A 22,208-nucleotide genomic window follows, 5' to 3' on the forward strand; every position below is an offset into this window, starting at 1 on the left:
AGCTGCGCCTTGAAAGCACAGACAGAGGATAACAAAGGTTCAGGGCACTAAACACAAATCTCAGTTGGTTATTTGGTCACTAGAGGAATATAGCCTAGGGAATGGCTAAAACTGATTTTAGGATACCAAAAAGGACAAAGGACAACATCCATCATATGCAAATCATAACCATATATTGTAAAACTGAACTGTAACAGGCAGTTCTACATCAATGAAGAAAAATGTCTGACAAGCAGAGAAGGTTAGAAAAATGTATAAAAATAAAACCAAGAGCATAGGGAAAAGTGTCCTCCATTGATATCATATGAGTACTGACGAATAACCTAGGATGCTGTCAGGCTTGCTGTAATAACGCATTGGAAGGCTGAGCATAACAATACAGAAAGGGCAGATATGGATAGGTTGTGTATGTGCTTTTTCAAGATGGGCTATAATTGGGAAATTTAGACCATAAATCTGTAAAATATAACAGATATTGAGCTATGTAGAAGAACTAGGATACAATATTTATATGTTATAACTCTTCAATTTCACTAATTTTGGCATTATTACTATCATTTTCATTTTAAAACCAATGTAAACTTTTTTTTTCTTTGAAAATATAGGCCTTGGCTGTGTTACAGTCATCTTACTCATCTAGGTGATGAACGGGGTTTATTGGATGGATGAAATGAGCAACAGTTTAAACATATATTGTGGAAAGTCTGTTTTTAATAGTGTGGTGCATCTCTAAATTATCCTCGCCTTAGCACCTCTTCTGAGAATTAGGACACGGTAACTAAGAGTTATCATTTATTTAGACTCTTGATGTCAGAGGGAGCGAAGGCCATGCAGCTTCTTACAAAGTAAGTTCTTTACTGGCTTACAGCGCAAGACCTGTGAGAGACCTGTGCTTTAACAGAGCAGCTTCTCGTAACTGCCTGTCACTGTTAATGATGTGTAATTTATGGAAATAGTAGATAGTAATTCCTAATCAGCAAAGTTGCAGCTAATAATGCTGGAACGTATCATGTGGGATTGATGTCAGATTTGTGAAAAATGGAATTGACAAGTAGATTTTCTCCTATAACAGCTGTAAGACTGTTTAAGTAAAGCATTCAGTATATTCAGTAACACATTTAAGGTTTAATCTTGCACAATTTTTTATTAATAGAGGCATGTCTAATAATTCTTGCTTGTCAAAACATTAAATAATTGAATGTTTAATATTTTAATTCTTAATGTATGAAATAAGTAAGATCCCTTTTACATGAGTTACTAATACCATGTAATTGGAAAGGACAATTCTCTGTTTTTTTACTTATGCTTTGCATTTTTATGATGACCTACTCTAATCATGCTGGTAACAAAAACAATAACAATAACAAAAAAAGCAAAAAAAAAAAAAAAACTTATTATTCCTGTTGCACAGCTTTTCCTTGGAGGTTGTATGGGTAGAAGTAATTTTTGAATTACAAGAATCACAAGATAAGGACTCTGCATTTTCACTGATTTTTTACCTTAAGCTGTATGAAATCAGTTTATAAATACAAGGTTATAACCTTAGCTATGTACTGTCAACTGCTATGGTAGCAGGCACTATGGTACCGGGTTGTGTGTGCTATTTGATTGTCACATTTTTATGACACATAAATCAAAGCATTGGAGCAATATAATGTTTTAACATGAGAAGACAGATTCAGACACTCTTACTTTTTCATGGTAAAAAGATTTCCTACTGAAATTATTTAGTCATCAGATCTACTGTCTTCATTTCCTACATCCTCACTGTAGGGAAAAGCAGACTGCCATCATGGGGCAGGATCTGAGAAAGATCACAGAATCACAGAATCACAGAATGGTTAAGTTTGGAAAGGACCTCTAGAGATCGTCTAGGCCAACCCCCCTGCACAAGCAGGGACACCTAGAGCACATGGCACAGGGTGATGTCCAGCTGGGTTTTGAAGATCTCCAGAGAAAGAGGCTTGACAGCTTCTCTGGGCAGCCTGTTCCAGGGCTCTGTCACCCTCAGTAAAGTTCTTCTTCATATGGAAAATAAACTTCCTACGTTTCAGCTTGCACCCATTACCTCTTGTCCTGTCACCGGCCACCATGGAGAAGAACCTGGCCTTATCCTCCCTACAATCACCCCTCAGGTACTTCAACATGTTGATCAAATCTCCTCTCAGTCTTCTTTTCTCCAGACTAAACAGGCCCAGCTTGCTAAGTCTGTCCTCATATGATAGACGCTCCACTCCCTTAATCATCTTCGTGACTCTACACTGGATCCTCTCTAGAAGCTCAATGTCCTTCTTGTACTGGGGAGCCCAGAACTGCACCCAATACTCCAGGTGCGGCCTCACCAGAGCTCAGCAGAGGGGGAGAATCACCTCCCTCGATCTACTGGCAACACTCCTCCTGATGTAGGCCAGGATCCCATTGGTATTCTTGGCCACAAGGGCACATCATTGACTCATGGTTAACTTGTTGTCCCCAAATCCCAAATTGCTCTCTGCGAAGCTGCTTTCCAGCAGGTCAACTCCTAGTCTCTACTGGTGTCTGGGGTTATTCCTCCACAGGTGCAGGACCCTGCACTTGTCCTTGTTGAACCTCATGAGGTTCCTCTCCCCAACTCTCCACCCTGTCTAGGTCTCCCTGAATGGCAGCACAGCCCTCGGGAGTGTCTCCTCCCAGTTTGGTATCATCTGCAAACTTGCTGAGGGTGCACTCTGTGCCCTCATCCAAGTCATTGATGAACAAGTTGAAAAGTATCGGGCCTAGTACTGACCCTTGTAGGACACCACTGGCCAGCCACTGGCCTCCAACCAGACTCGGCCCCTTTTATCACCACCCTCTGGGCTCTGCTATCCCTCCAGTCCTCAATCCACTTCACTGTCCATTCGTCCAGTCCATACTTGCGAACCTTTCCTATGAGGATGTTATGGGAGACTGTGTCGAAAGCCTTGCTTTCACCATGCACTTCTCTGTAGTGTGTGTTGAATAGATAAAGACAATACCTTAAACCTCTTATGTTCTGAATTTGACCATATTGCAGAAAAGTCTAGGAATATTGGGAATTCAGCAAACAAACATTTTTTCCATATTGACTTATGTATGGTTTGAACTTTGTTGTGTGAATCTGCATGGAAAACAGCTGAAGTTAGATCCTCTTATATCTTATCATAAAACCTTCAGTTACATGTTATCTGTCAGATTAATAAATATTCACGATTGACATATGTACTCAACTTATCCAAAACATGGTAAGTATTTTTAATTTGTGAATCATGAAAATCATTCTAATTTTGGGTTGTACTGGGAAGAAGACAAAATGTTTCTGACAATGACAGTGGGATAAACAAAATGCAGATGGTGGATTGGAGCAGATTGCTCATACAGTTTGAGTGATTGACTGTGTCATCACTAGGCTAGAATAACCTAGGCTCAACACCAGCTGAAAGGGATTCCACATTTGTCTGAGTTTTGCAGAGTTCAGCTGTGTTAGGCTTGAGGAACCAAAGCTTTTCTAACTTTAGATAGAGGGTGTGATGTTTGTAATAATTTATGTAGGGGTGTTAAGGCAAAAGCCAAAATCTAAAACTTCCCTATGCTTTTCTTATTTCTGTTGTTGTCTGCTTGCTTGCTTTGTGGAACTGAGAATTGCTTTTACAACCATAGGGATGTATTCTCTAACGGACTGGGAGAGTCTCAGGAAATCAAGAAGTCAATAATCTGCTTTTGCCACGGTACAAGGGCGAATTAGGGGAAGCTTTTCTAATCCTGGATCTAGGAAAATAATGTACTATATCTTCGGGTCTTATAATATTTTTGTGTGTTTAGTCTCTTCAAATTTATTGCCTTGTAATGCTTATTAAATCAATCTTTTTTTTCACGTACTTCTACTTATAAATTCTTGCATGTCTGCACATTTGTCCAAGGACCATGAATCAAAGTGAGCATGACTTGTACATAAGTTTCTCGAGCAATGCATAGATTTCTTGCATGCTCTTGGATGGGACAAATGAAAGCTTAATTAACTGTCCTTTTTTTCACATTAAAAAAAAATAAAAAAGGAATGTAACCTAAACTTCTTCCATTAGTGGATCACTTTTTTTTTTTTTCCTTTAATAACACGATATTCAAAATCTACAGCAGTTTTGGAGATGTACGTAGTGCATTGACATATTTTCCTTGGACTGTACCTTCAATAGGGACTTACTACTTGAATGAGAAAAGCATCAGAGCTGCATCTGTATAGCCTTAAAAGAAATCTAACCTGTTATTGAACACCTTTTTTTAAAAAAAAAAAAAAAAGAAAAGAAAAAAGAGAATAGAATATGCCTTTTTTAATAGACTAGTATTCTTCTGTAGTTCTTCAAATGAAGAGAAAGTTATACCCATGAAAGACAATTTACAGGGGGAAAGTAAGTGAGTAAGTTTTCATAGCACTGATCAACAGTACTTTAGATCATAGCAAAGAGAAACATCAAGTACTGGAATGTGTCTAAAGTGATGTCTTCTTCCAAGGTTTCAGTAAGAGATTAAATTGTCTGAGAGAGATCTACAGCTAGGAAGCTTATTCTGAAGACAGAGATATAAAGCGTACAATAGTAGTAGTGTATTAGTAGTAGCATTTCACACAGTGGCGTAGTGATTGCAACACTCAATAATAGAAAATGCAGGTTCATTTCCCATGTGAACTGGAGGAGGTTTGAACTCAAATGCCTCTTGCTTCCCAGATGTGAACCCTGGTCACAATAGTGACTGGAAAGGAAGGACAGTGGTTTCCACAGTAAGGCAAAATGAGCAAAATGATTTGGTATCCCAGTGTTGGATTTGTGCATCTACTTTCTATTTCAGCACCAATTCAGGTAATAAAGTTCTTCACTGATTCTTATTTAGAGACGAATCTTGTATGTTCATACGACATATCCCAGATTTGCTAATTTGTGTCTTTTGTTCTGAAATAATGCTGACTCCCAGATTTATATCTTGTTTGTTTTGTTTGTTTGTTTGTTTGTTTGTTTGTTTTTCTTAGCTGAAGAGGAGGAGGATTATTCTGGTAGGAGATCAGAATGCTTGGGAATATTTTAAGTTTTGAGCTCAGATTTATATTAGGTTTTATGTAGTGCCCAGCTTCAGAAGGATATTTCTTAATCTTTATTTTTTTTAATAACTGTCAAGGAGCAAGTAACAGATGCTTCTCCTGTATCAGAACTGTAGTGTTGTTGAAGCTATAATAGGATAGGGATATAAGTGAGGTAAGTTTCCTAAGAGAGATAATATCTTTAATAGATTGATAGCTGGGGAAAAAATATGCAAGGTTTTGGTTTCAGAGTCTGTTTCTTTCTCACCAGGCCAAGGATTTTATCGTCTCTTCTATTGCTGCCTCTCATAACTATTCTCCTTTCTCAATTTGTCTCATTACTTAATTAAACAAAGGTGAAAGTGATTGTGATAATGTGCATGGCTGGGAGTTGTTTGATCCTGTTTCAGACCTTTGCTAAGAGTTTGTCACTTTTTTATTAACTATACTAGGCTATCTGCTAAATGATACTACTTCTCCCTAAAAAATAAGTGTGACTGCCTTTTAACCGAAGAGAGTTCTAAGTGATTACTAGTCACATTGTGAGGAGGAATTTGTAACCTCCGTTACATTTCTTACCTTCATTGAGGCTAAAACATTTTGTGGGCTTCTTTCTTCACTCAGACAGATGACCTATATGCAAAAAAAAATCATCCAGACTAGAGATTCTGTTTGTTTTTCTTTTCTCAACAGTAAGTCTTTTAAACTATAAAACCTCACCTGCGTTAGAGTACACTTACCTAGTTCATGGCCTTACTAATAAGAAGGGATAGAATTGTACACAAGGCAGTGCTGTTTAGTATGCAAAATTGTTATGCTAGCCTTCAATGAGCTTGTTAATATGTAACTTACAGTCATGCAGATGAGGTATGCACTTTGAGACATTCCTGTTCACTCTTGTGATCTGTGGTGGATTTTCATTATAAAAGAAACGAATATCAAATTCCATAAAAATTACATTAACATGCTACTGTAATTAAACTTATATGCTATTACTACCAAGGAAAAGATGTGGGAGTTGTTAATGGTCTGTGCACAACTCCTCAGAAGGATCACGGCTGTTTTAAGAAAGCTATTCTTTGTTCTAACCTATTTTTTTATTCAATCTTAAAAGAGGATTTACTGGGCACTGATGTGATGACTTTGAAATACCTTTTAATTCAAACTGCCTGTGTGCAAAGATACTTATTAATGCTTTTGTAATATTAGTTATTAGACATTCTCTATATTAGGCTTCTTAGTCAAAAATTCCTGCCTTCTGTGGCAGGCATCTTACATAGGAAGAAGGCAATCTTTACCTTATTATGCAATTTACATGATACAACTATAGGAGGAGCAGGATAACAAGAGTGTGCCGAACATGGCAAAATCAAAAAAAAAAAAAAAGAGTAAGCCCTGAATGTTCCAAATTATGAAATATTTATATCTGTATATTTTCCCTGGGACATAGTCCATTTCCTGAATTCATTTTTTTTAATTAAATTAACCCATGAATATATTGGGAGAGGCATGGCAGAGAAAGAAATCTTGAAGTAAAGTTGTCACATTGCTGATCCTTTGTAATTATTCCACTTCTGAAATTTGGGAGGGCTATTTTCTTCAGAACATACCTTTAAAATTTAACATTAAAAATCTAACTTTTAAGCAACAAAATAAAGTATTATCTTAGAGGAATATTTTTCAGCATTGGTATAGTTCACCAGAGGAATTTCTAGCTGGGAGGTAGGGCCAAATGTGGGAATAGAGGAATGCAGCATAACCTCAGCAGGCTAAATATGACACTTAATATTTTCAGATATTACAAATTATGGTCAGACCAAAAAGGAATATCGGTGTAAATGGAGCAACTGTGACTTGCCTTTATACCAGTGTAAGAATGCAGTTAGAGAAGCAAAGACCCATAAAAATGTCCTATTAACCTCTGTGCACTGGCTGTGTTACGGTGCAGCAGAGAGGGGCTTCCATGAGGTTTTCGCTTGCCTCGCTAGAGTGAGTAGTGGCAAGGAGCCAGGAGAGCCTTCTCCTCACAGCCACTGGCCTTGCTGAGCAGCACATGGCTTCCATTCAATGACAGGAGAAGAAATGAGCCCGAGAACTGCTTAGAATCATAGACTCAAGGAAGACCATAATACTGCAAACATTGAAAAAGGTTTTACCTTAAAAATCTCTTTCTAATGTAGGTGTTACATTAATACTCAGAATGCCAAAGCTATCAGTAAGGGTTTACTTACTTTTCTACTGAAATCAAACAGATTAAGTCACTTTAAATTTATGTACTGAAGCTATTTCAGGCGGTGTCTGAAAGCTGTTTTAGAAACACCATACTTATTCAAAAAATCAGTTAGTTTGTTAGTTTCTAACCCAGCTCTTTGGTGAGTAAAGGTTTTGGAGGATTGTGGAAAGATTTCTCTTATGGGAAAAAAAAAAAAAAGCCCTTCACGTTATAGGCCTGGAAACATCTTTGATGCTATCTTTTTTTGTTGCTTGAAGGAGCACCATAAATATCTGCTTCAGACCTGAAGACCACCCTAAAGAGGTCAAAATGTCTTTCACGTTATAAAAGCTTAGCTGAGAAACCATCTGGGAGGAGCCAGTGTAGTCTGGGCTGGGATTACTAAGCAACTGTCCTGAAGATCTGACTAGTCACACTGAGGAGACTTGGAAAACACTGCAAGGCAGAACAAAACAGTATTTTATAGCTAAGTATTCCCTCTGAAAAACAAACAAACAAACAAACAAACAACAAACTCTATGCCTCTATTAGTTCAGAGATTACAATTTGTTACAATTACATTCTCTGGAAAGAAAATGAAATTATGTTGTGAATTAGTTTGCATGTTCTTTCTTTTTTATAGAGTCCTACCTCCAAAAACCCCAAAACACCATGTGTCTGAAACATACAAGCAACAACTTACCTGAACATTAAAAAAAAAAAAAAACTAAATTAAAAAATTAGCAAAACTGGATCATTTTGGGTCAGTGTAAAATTTAACAGCTTGGAAATTAGTCAGACTGTTAAAATGATTCCAAATATTTCTCTGTTAAGCAGTTGCAATCAAATATTATTTAGATACATAATGATGCACAAATTGTCACCCAGTTTTATAGTGATCTAATGTTTCTGACATTTTTAATCACTGCCAGGAGAAAATGTCAGGCCTATGCCGGTCCAGAGCTATCTTCTTGCTCTTTGCCTCTGCAGACGCATAGCTTGCCTTGGGCATCCCGCTTATTGCACATTCCATCCTGTTGTTGCTCTTTAAGGCTTGGCTCTCTGTCTAGAGAAAGCATATCTGATTGCATCTAGATTTATTTGTGTGGCATGGCAGGGCATTGTACAAGATCCCGATTTTCTGCTCAGCTAGAACACCAAGAACAAATTGAAGTGCAGCATGACTCCCTTGTGGTCCCTTGTAGGTTATTTTGGAAAGCAGAACTTGGCTTGACTGATATTTTTTCGAGTTTCACCTTATTAGGCCTGCATATGATTTTGCTACTTTTCTTCAGTTTGATCTCTGTCCAAAATCACCTTGTGCAAGGACTTTGGTTTTCCCTAATCATATCTTTCCATTTTTTGGAATATCATCCTTTTTTTCTATAACTCAGACAGCCTCTTTACTCTTAAAAAAATCACACACACACACACACACACACACACACACACACATATTTTACACATATATATCCACATATATCTTTTACACATATATATACACACATATATACGTGTGTATACACACATATGTACATACACACACACACATGTATGTATATCTTTAAACTTTGTTCAGTCAACCAGTGTTGGCTTTGCTATTTCAGTCTTATTGTACTCCCAGAACTAGTGCTCTTTCAGTAGCTTTGTAGAAAGTGCGACCCTGTGTCATGTGCTCTGGTTGTCCCTGCTTGAGCAGGGGGGTTGGACTAGACGATCTCTAGAGGTCCCTTCCAACCTTAACCATTCTGTGATTCTGCGATTCTGTGAAAGGGGTTAAGTGCTGTTTTACATGCAAGGTTGCACGTTCACAGGCTTTCTAATCTACTGCTGAAAACTACTGTGCTCTCTTTTGACAGCGGAAGTGCTTGTCAGTGACCTGTGACAGCCTTTAGACTGACAGATGTTGCTTTACAGGAAAAAAAAAAAAAAAAAAAGAAAACAAAAAACAAACAAGTCCTTTTTTACAGTAGTTATTGGATTTGCTAGAGAAGAAACTGGATAAAGCTAAAGGACCTGTGCATCCAAGAGATTAGCTCAGGCTGTTTATTTCAGTAGATTTTTTTTAACCTTTTTGTTGTACTTTTCTATATTATCATGAATGAATTAATATCTGCAACACCTGGTGGCATGCAGAAGAATAAAACTCTGTCATTAACACCCTCCCCTCCCAAACATAAGACAGTGACTTGTTTTCTGTAAGAAATCCCTTCTAACATCCCACTTACATAAGAAAGTTTTAAAGCAATCCCTGTTTTTCTTTGCATGAAACACATGCATGAGAGATGGAGAACTTTACTCTGTGTTCAAGAGTGCTAGGACCTGAGCTGTCTGAAGGGAGTCTGATACTTTCATGGGAGCAGAAGGAAGCAGAAACTATGTCCTGCAGGCTGGGAATACAGGAAGAATTGGACTATTTAAAATAAAATACTTCCTTCTGCACTTCCCTTTGCAGTCACAGTTTAATCCTCTTGAAGTAGCATATTTACTTACCACTTCTGAGCAATGTTTAAGCCCCACTGTGCATTTACACAGCATTTATTTCTAATTATTTCTGTAACAATCAGTGAGTCTCGCATTTCAGCCTGAGGCAGATGCCTAAATTTTCAGATTTGATTAAAGGCAGAACTGGAATATGAGGGCTGCATATGAGGATTTATCATACTACCTTATAGCATGTGCTTTCCATGTCATGGGCTTTTTATACAGTAGTCACATGGCTGTGAAACCTCCTTTCCGCTGACCCTATATTTAATACTGCACATGCAGGACTGAGGAAGTAAGCATAGAAGGGCCATCGCAAACCAGGCACAAGTCAGTGCCTGTAGCAGCGGTAAATGAACTAGACAGATAAGGAAAGATTGGCCTAACTAATGGAATTTGAGGTGACACATGGATGAGAGTCCAGGGAATTACCAGCACAGTAATTAAAAGAGACCAAAAGCAAGCTAAATCACAAGGATATCATTTTAATTCAATTACTAATGAACAAAATATTTCCTAGGACAGCAATTCCCTGAGACAAGCTTGGAGATAGGAGAATAGTAGTGCTCAAATTTCTATTCAGAAGATATTTTTGTTTACTGATATTTTGAGGATGAGATTGTAGTCATAAATATAGAACAGATAAAATCTTTTTTTTTCTCTATGTGCTTTAGGGTTGATGAATTGGCAACAATTAATACTCATACACATTGTAATAAAATGTTCATGAAGTTCATTTTTTGCCATTCCTATCAACAATTAGAAACATCTTCAGGGTAAGATGTGTAATAAAGGAGTTGAAGAGGAAGATAGAATGGATATAAACACATTTCCTTCTCTTAAATATAACACTGACTGTTGACTCATGGCACATTATTTCATGCTACAGAAAATAACAGTCAATGTATAACAAAGGCATTATATTATAATATGAACTCTGTGTATATTACGTGCTGTGGTTGTAGGCTTTGTTTTCTTGTCAAGATTATAATGAATGTGCTGAATAATACTTCTACTGTGAAGTCCATGTGGACCTACCCAGTTTTGTTGGCTAGGGATATTGAGAATATATTCTATCTGCTTCCAGCAAAGCAGAGAGCCTGTAGCCTATAAGTTACCTTTCCCATATGTTCAGCGGGTTTGTGAGAACAGAGGAAATAAATACTTCTTATCCCTAGAGCTTCTTTTAACTGTGTCTTTCAGAGCTGCTTGTATTGTGACCCTTGGCAACCAAAACGACATTTTTGAGGACAATCTTCCCAGTCATCACTACAGTAAATAGAGAAAAATGAACAAGACAGAACAGGAGAAAAAAAAAAAAAAGAAAAGAAAAGAAAAAAAGAACCTGCAATGTGAATGAGTCACCATGCATGTTGGCACATCACAACTGTACTATGAGGCAAAATATTCACCAATATTCTCCTTGCTGAAATAAAGCTCCCATGGCAGCTTTGAGAGCTGCATCTAAGTAAGGAATTAAAATTCAGTCTCTCTCTTAAGTTATGCCAGTCTTTGTGTATCTTTGTTTGAAGTGTCCAGAGAGCTCAGAAAATTGATTTTCTATTGAGTTCCTGATGAATATTCTGGAGTGAAGTATAAAAGCTTAAGAAAAATCCACCTTACTCACAATGTGTAAACCTAATTAAATAGAATAGTTCCATAAAAACATATAATGCTACACAGTAATGTCCATTCTTCTCATTGTTCATATGAAAAAAGTACTTTAATAAGATCATGAATATGATCTTTGTAGAAAACTAGAATCCTCCTTTAAACTGTCTCATAAAAATATGTTGGTTTCTATCGATAAGCAGCATATATATGTTCCAAATAGCACAGCTATTGTACAGAATAAGAACTAATTATTACGTGGATGCAGACTTTCATTTGCACAGGGTATTACTGCGACAAATGTAGTGTGGTTGATACCAGTAAAACATTTATTTCTGCAAAAGTACAAAAAGGGAAAATATAACTCAAAATTATCTATCATAATCAAAATCCATGATTATGTAGAATTTTGTTTGAGAAATCTTGTAATTGTCTTGCTAATTTTTCAGAAAGACATGTCCTGGTCGAATATTTGTTTATGGTTATGGTTAGTGAGGATATGTAGAGTTAATACGTAATTATAATTGAAAATAAATACCAAAGTAAGTTTTATAAAAGTAGTCTGATAAAAGATAAGAATGACTTTTTATGATAATTTTAGCAAGTCCTGTAAGAAATAAGTTTAATGGTAGCAAATATTAGTAGAGCTATGCTTTATTTAATAATTAATTGTGAGGTGATAGGCAACAATGCTAAGATTATAACCTCTTTCTGGAAGGTTGTAGAGGAGTTCTGTCTTCATGCAAACTTTTCTCTCCCTCCCGTGTTAGGGCAAATATGTTTCAAAAAGACCTCTGGTGATTTGATAGAGAAACTGTCTTACATTTTTGTTCTAGTTTTGGTCAGAGTGTAGGAGGAATGGTGGGTGGATCAGTAAAGAACAGGAATTATATGCAAGATGCATAGGAAGTGGGGATTACTGACCTGAATCTGACTCTCCAAAATGTGTGGAGGTGTGATGTCATACCTGTCATGTGCTTGAGTTCTAGTGGAATATCACTGTTCATATTGCCTCTGCTAACGAAAAGGCGTGGGAGGCAGATGTTATTAATTTCTAAGGACAATAAGCAACCCGGTTTGTAAATGTAAAAATGGAGGAAATCCAAAAGACTTCTTGAACAGTCTAAAATGTATGTGTTTTGATGAAGCTGAACACAGATAGGAAGAAGTTGTAAAGTAATACCTTGATTCTACTTTTTAATAGTACAAGAAAAGCTTTTACCTGAACTAGTCCAGTAGGTACGAAAAAGAATGTGAGCATAGAAAGCATATTAAGGCCAAAAAATCCTTCTGGAAAGATTACTATATTGCTGAAAAGGCTATAAAAATAAAGGATAAAAAGGAAAAGGAATCAGACCTCAAAGGTAAAGTCTATAAGCTTCAGTTCTTAGATTTTTAAAGCCAGAAAGTAATGAATTATCTTCAAACAGTGGGGCGAAAGGCTTTAGACAAGTTAAAAGATTTCAAGGAGAGGAGAGGTATTAGCATACAGGGAGGATATCAACTTTTCATCAGCTTAACATTAAAAAAAAATTGAGGGAGCAGGAATTAATGTGATTGAATACTGAGGGTCTGAAGGCTTCGTTGCGTCACTCATCCACATTAGAAAATCATCATTCATTAAGTTTCTGCAAAAAGTACTGGAGAGAGTGAAGCTGTTTGCTAGCATGGAAATGAATACTTTTGGAATTACATTAATTGTTACTGATGATTACAGTGTGCTTATAGTGTGAGGTAATGCTACTGGTTATGTAAAGAGTTAACATCATTAAATATTCTGTCCAACTTTTGAAAACAAAACAAAACAGACAAAAAACCCACTTATGTTTAAAAATATGGTAGTTTTGCTTCAGATTATCCCCCAGAAAGGACTGTGGGATAAATCCTGATAAAACTAATGCTACTATAATAATAAGGTAGGGCTTCATATGGCAAGGCTCTTAATACTTTTTTTTGTTGACAACACAAAACACATATTGTAAAGGGCTTGTGTGTCTTTTACAGAACTGGTAAAATATCTTTCTTTTACATATCTAGCCCCTGAGGAAAAGCCAGAAGCTTGTAGGGCCAGGTCCCTATTCAGCAAATAAGAGAAACAGCTCTCAGAAAGGTTTCCAGAATAAGGAGCACATGAACAATGGAATTATGCAAAAAGGAGATACTGTAGAAATAAGAATTACTACTTGTCATTTAGGTATCTTTGTTGGGAGAATATCTTCACCTACATGGATGCCAAATTTTAGGAATGTCTTCTGAGCATTCTATAAAAATTCAGAATAATTTGCAGTCTGTGAAAGTTTCTGTGAAATTGTTCTACCCTGAAAGTACTCAACCTTGAAAAGTTCCCAGTTTGCTTATCTCCTCTCCATGACATCAAATCCACATCCTCCAACTCCAAAAAGACCAATCACCTATTTTCTTATCTTCTAGTAGGATTGTCTTCACTAATGTTCACAAAGTTTTAGTTAGAACCAATAGAAAATACTGTTCTCAGCTAGCCTCAGTTTGCTACTCCAAGGCCTACCAGCCCATCTCTCCAAAGATCCTGGAGTACTGGAGTTTACTCCAAGCATTTATTATCACCTCTGTATTTTTTTTAAATATGTTTTTTATAGAGCATGTCATTTATTAAACACACTGGTAAGGACAAACCTGGAGGACTCAAGCTCTTCTGCAGATCAGAATTAGGAAGAGCAAATGTCAACGCGGGGGTCTCGGACACCACGGACACAATCAGTGTGATCAAGCAGTGCCAGTTTATTCAGGGTTCCAAGTGTGCTTATATATGCAAGGCTTCCCTGATAACGAGAGTGCTTCTTTGCAATGATTGGTTAAGACCCCGCATCTAACTATGCAGTGTGATAGGCTAGCTGGCAGTGTCCACGCATCCTTACTTTCAACAACCGTCCCCCTCTACTTGTTTATTACAGCTCTCTTACTTCCTCTGATCTTGGCCCGCTTCTCTGTCACTTAGCCGGTAGTCCTCATGTTCCTCCTCTGGGGTCTGGCTCATCCACAACATCGCGGACGTGCTCTGTCTTGCTCATAACATGGCCGCTGGCCTTCAGGAATCCCACAAACAAACCTCTGCTGTTTACCTAATATGAAGTTTCTAATACTGGCTTATGCCTTTACACAGCAACAACTGTATACTTCAGGTATAAAGCACGAACATTCAGTCATCAGCCGAGCATGAACATTCCACAGTATGTGAGGCAACAGAAGAGCAGTAGTTATTTTTTGAATGGCCACCATCCACAAATGCACTTAAAATTATTGGCAAGGTCAGAGGATGCTGTGATAGACTCAGAGCTTTTTAAAATCTGCCTATCATCTACTGCCTACAAAAATCTGCCTCTAAAAGGCTGACCAGGCAACCAGTATCACTTAATCTGTTATCTTTCCATACAAAAGAATCACCACGAGATTTTCATTATGTAGCACACATAATGACAGCTGTTTACTGTGATGAGAAATTTCATCTTTTCCTCCTTTTAACCCTTCCTGCTTCCTTTTCCTCTTTTTAATGACTCCTCTTTATGGAACTTCCCTGAGACATCGAAAAGAGCAAGTAAGTCTGCATGGCTGGTTCAGCTTGCCGTCTGCTAGGTCAGGAAAAAATGAAAGATATTCACCCACCTGTCTTGTTTGACGAGCTACTTCATTGAACTGAAGGTAATGAACATCTGCGAGAAAGGGCAGAACATGTGGAGTAGGACATAAAAGAGGTTCCTCCATGCAATGTTCTTTACAAGAACATCAGTGAAAACAATATATCCACTGTTTAACTAAAGCCAAGTATAATTTAGGTGGAAGAAAATAGCTAATGTTGTTTTCGCATATATTATTTTAAAATTATCCAGAACACTCTGCATACGGAGAATAAAACCTGTTTGCTCCATATAAGTCCACTTACTTACTTTTTCTTATAGAAGCTATTTTAGTTATTGAATTGAGCATATATGTAATTATTATTTTATGTGCTTTTCATGTAACACAATATGTTAATATTTGTGTTTTCAAATAGCCTTGCTAAAATGCCAATATATGTAAAATATCCTCTAAAATGTTTCTGGAAGTATACTAACATGTTATTGGACTATCAAACTGTATGTAGGAAAAAAGGGAAATATTCCTTGAAAGAAGAATTTAGTAAAAGTTAAGGCTTGAAATTGTTAATTTGCACCATACTTAAGGAATGAAATATGAGATCTATAATTCTTCTTATATACATACTTATAATACAGGGTCTTCTTTTCTTTTTTTAGAATATTTTGAGTTTTCTTTCAGGAAATCATAGAAAAATATAGGGCTGAAGGACTTGCAGAAGTCATCTAATCCAAACCCCCTGCTCAAAGCAGGGCTAAGCAGATCCTATTGCTCAGGGCCATGTCCAGTTGAGCCTTGTACAGTCAGTTGAATCTTCTCTCCACACATGGAGATTCCACATCTCTGGAACCTCTTACAGTATTTGAGCACCCGCATACTAAAATAAAATCTCACTGAAAGTTTGTCTGTTCCAACTTGATTCCATTGGCTCTCAGTCCATCACCATGCACTTCTAGATGAGTCCCACAGTCTGAGGCTCTGTCTTTTCTGTATCCTTTGATTCAGACAAACTTACTTTTGCTCAGACCAGTTCAGATCAGTTTAAAAAAGAAGACTAGCATGTAAATGAAAAATTGCAACTCAGACAAAAGGCAAGTTTGGCATGACAATGTTGAGTTTATTAAGTGTGCATCTACAGTCTGCATCTTGGAATCACATGAGTGCATAAGTGTCTATGATTTTTTTCAAAAGGAATCCAGAACTTCCAGACAGCATGGTAACACAATCCTACCTCCTCCCTGCTCCAGTAAAATGCAATCAAATTTAAAGTTATGACCTAAATGCAACCGATGCAGTTTGAAACACTACCAACAGGGCTGCTCAGCCCTGGAGTGAAAAACAAGAGTGTGTTACCATGCTGTTGGCCCAGAGGTGGGGACCTGGCATCTGCACTGCAGCCAGCATTGGGGAAGCTTGCACTATGAGGAAGGTAAGTACCTGCAGGAGCATTTACTGTTCATCTGCTGGATGAGAATAGCTCCTGCTTCTGGAGAAGCCTAAGTTGTCTGACAAATAGCTAGATGACATTCTGCTAATTAAAATGTTCTCTGAAAACCAAATTTGGCATTTCAGACTAATGGAGCCTATTAGAAAACCTTATAACAGAGTGATCACAGTGTTTGAAGCCTTCTTTGCATAAAAAGTATCCCAGATTTCTCCATGTACTGTCCCACAGTCCTAGAGAATTGGTAGATGTTGACTAATCCCTGCAGAAGCTCATTGCCTGGGAATGCAGGTAGCATAGTTGGGAAGATAGCAGATTGTGGCCAGCACATTGTGGCTACACTTTGGCTAGAGACATCTCAGATTTTGGAGATTGTTCTGCCCTGTGAAGTCCAGTCCCAAGAGCAGGGATTTGTTCCAGCCTGTGAACAAGGGCTGAGGATTGTTGTGACCCATGTGTCTGACTGAGACAGTGGTCAGAGAGCGCTGAAGGGGTCACGATCCTGGGAATTCACAGCAGCTCCTTGGCTTTCTGACCTGTTTACAGTGTTGGAGTGACACAGGTGGCTGCTGTGGCAATCAGTTTCTTCAGCGACAAAAACTGAACAGTGACAGACAAGAGCTGTCATTCACTAAGAAAATTTTCCCTGCATTTCAAATCCACAAAAATCAGAATGAAAGGCCTCATTAAGCTGCTTGTTTTAAGATCCATAAATAAATTCCATTTCTGTGTTGGAACAACTACAAAATAACGCTAATTCACAAATAGCAATGGTAAAGATTATAATGGTGATCACTGTATATTGAGTTGCATTGCTTGAGCACATGTTAATATCAATGATGAGTAAATATGAGAAGTGAAGAGAAACTATCCAGTTTAATGATTCTGCAAGAAAATAATCATTAAGTAGAACAAGACTAAAAGAGATGCAAGAGATTTTGTATTTTTAGCTTTTGCAAAAATAATTTAAATATCTTTAGTACTAGAAGAAAATTTACAAATATATGATGAACAAAATGTGAAATGCTGTTATGAATACTGTCAATTGGGCATTCTGAGTGCAACTAATTTAATGAAACTGCTGGTGAGACAGCAGTTGGATACAGCATTATTTCTTTGCTTTGATACATATAGTTAAATTATATATTTTTTTCTGCAAGAATGGGTCTAAATGCAAATTAGATCTCTTCAGTTACAATTATTTTTATTATTATTAACAAATATTTATGTAAAAAAGTAGATGTAACATGTAGAATGTTATATTTTTTTTCTTAGCCATTTCACATCTATGTAAGATTTCCAAAACCAGTTAACATGAGATCCATATGGTGGTTCTTATTGATTTCACCAAAGTATTGTCTAAAAATATTTTTTTTAATAAATCACATTAAACTCTTACTGATCAAGGGAAAAATGCATACTTGGATACCTCTTCATTTTTACGTTCAGTCAAACAACCTCAAATGTCACTGTCTCCACATTTCTAACACTTGCAGTGTCATAGCAGAGCATAGAATATGAAATCTAGAATTCCAACACAGTATATAAGTTGTTTAGCAGTAGCAAGTCAAGAGGGTCAGTAAGTCATGGGCACATTTCAATACCAGATGACTTGAAGAATTGCCTCTTAAACCTATATCACTTTTAAAATTCATACGAAAATTGTTTTCTTTATCTCTTTTTAAAGTGGTAAAAGGAGTGAAGAAATATTTCTCACTACCTAACAAGCATTTGTACTCCCTTATAACCTTTCTGACTACTGCTGTTTCAGGCTTTCCCATTCCCACTTCTAACAGAAATTGCTTGGTAGTTCTTAACTCCTTCTTGAAATAGTTCTCTGAAATAGAACCTTAAGAGACTAAGTACACTGTGAAATTTATTGAAAGCATACTATCATTTTCTCAATCTGAATATATCTTCCTAGAAATTTGCTTTCTCTCTCAAAAAACTCTCATTTTTTTTTCCCTTTTGAATATTCTTTTAGCCAAAATAGAACTTTTTTTCCCCGCCAAGAGTATTTGATTTTTGCTCTGTTTTATCCTTATCACATCTCAGATACTGTTTTTTTTCTCTAACCAGTGGGAAGGTCTGTTCTACTGTTAGGCTAATCAGGCTATTCAAAATTTCCTTTCAGCCCACGGCACATCACTCCTTTCCCTAAGATTAAAACTCTTAATTTTAAAGACTTTATTAGTAGGTAATATAGATGACATAATTTTACTTTTCATTTTTCAAAATTTGAAAAAAAAAATGTGTAGAATGGGCAAATTCTTATGCAGATATTATTACTGTGGAACAAACAGCAAGTGGAAAATTGGTTGCAGTGCACCATTGGAGTCTTTTATACTGTGTACAATCATTTGGATTCCAATAAGCAACTCCTGATGTACAAATTTTTACCTGTCTATCAGTACTCAGAGCTATGGCTACATGCACAGTTATGGTGCAGCAAATTGGAATACAGATTAACAAACCTCTTGAAATAGTTATTCACAAGTATAAGTGAAAGACCATTTGCCATAGCTGTCACTGGGTATAAACACTCATTTATCATGGACTGAATACCTGAAATGGTTAATGCTGATCTGACAATTCATATTGAATAACTTCAAGGTGCACTATTGAAAATTCATGTTATTGAATAACACTCAAGTCAATAGCACATACAAGTATTATCACAGCATTCAAAGTCTTTTTAAATAAAAGCACAGAATTAACAGTGAAATGTATATGTAGAGGTATTTGAGAGAGGTTTTACATAAAAAAAGTTCCTTAAGTTACAAACCAAATAATGAAAAGATCTTTTTTGACTCTTTTTAAGAACTTAAAAAAAAAAGAGAGAGAAAAGAAAAAAAAAAAAAACTTACACTTCCAGAAATAGTCTTTCAAACTCAAAAACTGGCCAAAACCTACATGTTCAACAAAGTTTCCTCTTATAGTAAAACAAAGCTTCCTGACACAGACTCTGCCAGAACAAAAGACTGTTTAATCTCTGCTGGTTTCTCAAGGGAAGAGAGAGTTTCAACAGGGATTTTGCTCAAGCTGGTTTTTGAAGAAGCTTTAGCTTAACACACACACTCTTTTCTAGAAAGAAAGAGTCATAGTTCATCCAGGTTTAATACAACTGCAATACGTCTGGCAGCAAGAAAGTTGCCTAAGGAGTGAGCTGGCCTACTGAAATTTGTCTCTTTAATACAACAGGCAACACAAACCAGCTCTTTCGTCAAGCTGTCACTGTCTGCATGGTGTCCATAAGAGCGCAGGAGTGGCTGTGCTCCGATCCAAGGTCCAGCTAGGGCAGGACACTGCCTCTGGCACTGCTGGAAGCAGGTGCCCCAGAAGGGTAAAAGAGAATAATCCCTTCCTTTTCTCTTGGTAAGCAATGTAAGTTTTGCTTCCACTTTACCTGGGAATCTAATGTTGAAATATTACTTTGCCCTATCATTTGTGTTAGGTACTGCGCCATTAGGTTCATAACTTCTTTATTGAAAACTGAAGCAAAATATTTCCCTTGCAATAATACTTTTTTCCTATGTGCCAAAAAAAGTTTGTTATTTGTTTTAATTTTCTACTTATTATGTAAACCAAATCTTTTGTGCATTCTCTTTTTTTCTACACTGCCTAATATCTGACAGAGGTAGTCAGAGATCTACCTGTTAACCAAATCTCTGATCTACCTGTTAACCAAATTTATTTTCATCCTTCTTGGTTTCTCTTCTGATTTTTAATATCTCATTACAGGGGCTTAAAATCCAAGAAAATCCTCCCTGACTTTTTCTCGTCCTGCTAGGAATAAAAGCTATTAATAGTATTTTCACTTTTGAATAAAATTAGTCCCCTCCTCCTCTGGATTCTGTCATTAATTCAAGTGCTTTTAGCCTCACCAATTTTTTAGTTTCTCAAAGTCAGCTTTTTAAAAACACCAGATGTCTGTTACCGACTAGCAAATTTTATTATTTTTGCAATTTAGTTGGACCTATGTTCATGACTGCATGATCCAAATCTGTTTTCTACTGTCTGTGTGCTTTTACTAGGTGTAAAAGGCCACATACTAGGCCACATTAATCTCTTATTTTAGATGAGCAATATCTGTCCTGCCCTAGGACATCTCAGAATGTATCTCAGAAACGTTATTTCCAATTAATGTCTAGTAAATAAAATGTGGAATAAATAGGAAAAGTATGCGATAAATTACAACATAACTAGAACTTAGAGTTGTGGTAAGATGTTGAATTACAGAAGAAAGTACAAAAAACAAGCTGGAAGAGTGATGGAAAGACTGGAAAAAATGGTTTACTAAGACATGTAAAAGAGCTTAAGCTAATTAACTTATCTAAAGGGACATTGAAAAGTATCTTGATAACTGTGCTTAAGAAGAAGAAATACTTATAGAAGAAATGCTAATTCCCCAAAACCTCACCCCCAGGTAGGTAGAGAAATGCATAACAAGAATCCCCGGCCAGATTAGGTGTTAATCACCGAGGCAAACTGGTAAAAGGCCACGCCTATAGGACATACCATTCTAAGAGCATATGTGCATTTTGGAAGGTTTACTTCAGCAAAAGGACAATGACAATGTTACAGGAAATGTAACATCTTGATATGCTGGAGATCAATTAGATGATCTAATGGTCCCTTCTGACCTTATGTTCTAATTAACCTATGAAACTCTTTTCCTTCCCTGAAACTCCTTGGCGCATTAAAAGTTTAAGTCCCAATTTTCTCACAGGTGTTTTAAGAACATAGCAAGCACTTTAAACACTAGCTTTCTACGGGAACAGCAAGAGAAAAACATGGTTAAAATCATCTTGCCGGAAGTCTACAGTCTGACGGTTTCTTTTGGGAATGATGCACCATCTCAACCCTAATTCACTGAGCACAGAGGACCTTTTGCTGATATCCCTGTACAGAACACAGGTATCACTATGCAGCAATTCTTCCTGTTTTAGAGGAAAAAAAAAAAGAGTTTAAAGGCAAAGAAGGATTGCAACCTGCCTGAATTGCCAATTTTTAACAGATTATGTTTGCACTTTTATTTTTTTTGACTCAGCATGTGCCCTGTTATAAGAAAGAAATTTGGCGCAGTGGGAAAAAAAAAAAAAAAAAAAAAGATAAATAAGCAGATCCCTTACAGTTGGCTGGCATTGGTTTCTTTCAGTGACACTGCAAATTTTCAGCCTTTTTCAGGATCAAGTCCCTACATTTTATTTTCATCTCTTTGGAAATATCTCTGTAAGTCTAATTAGTCTTTAACTTGAAAACGACAGCAGGGGAGCTATTCTATCTAAAAAATAGAAAACAAGCTCGCATCTGTTTTGCTTTCCAAACTCACAGTACTCCACACTTAACAGCAATAAAAAGAAATGATGAATTTCATGCCTCAAAAAAAAAAAAAAAAAAAAAAAGCAGTTTCAGAGTACGTTAGAAGTGGGATATCTTCACCTTCCTAGAAGATACCTTTTTTTTTTTTTAGCAAAATAAATTTTAGTGCAATGAGATGATTAATCCTCACACTACATTTTCCAGTGCTATTGTCATAAACTGTATTTGCATGCAGTTTTCTCACCTTTTACATTTTAGGCATAATGCCTGTTTTGCTTCAACATTTGTCCATCTGGGCACAATGGGAGGCACACGGACTCAAACAAGATATTCTGTGGTTGTACAGAGTAGGAAGAGAGATGATTTTTAAATGAAAGTTTGTCACAAAAATCCTCATGAATAAATTCATAAAGTCAGTGTTCACACATACTCTCTGACCTTCAAAAAAATTGAATACTGTA

The sequence above is a fragment of the Tinamus guttatus genome, unplaced genomic scaffold (genome assembly GCF_059628265.1).
Source record: "Tinamus guttatus ecotype Peru unplaced genomic scaffold, ASM5962826v1 Tinamus_guttatus_pri_ptg000210l, whole genome shotgun sequence".
Classification (NCBI taxonomy): domain Eukaryota; kingdom Metazoa; phylum Chordata; class Aves; order Tinamiformes; family Tinamidae; genus Tinamus; species Tinamus guttatus.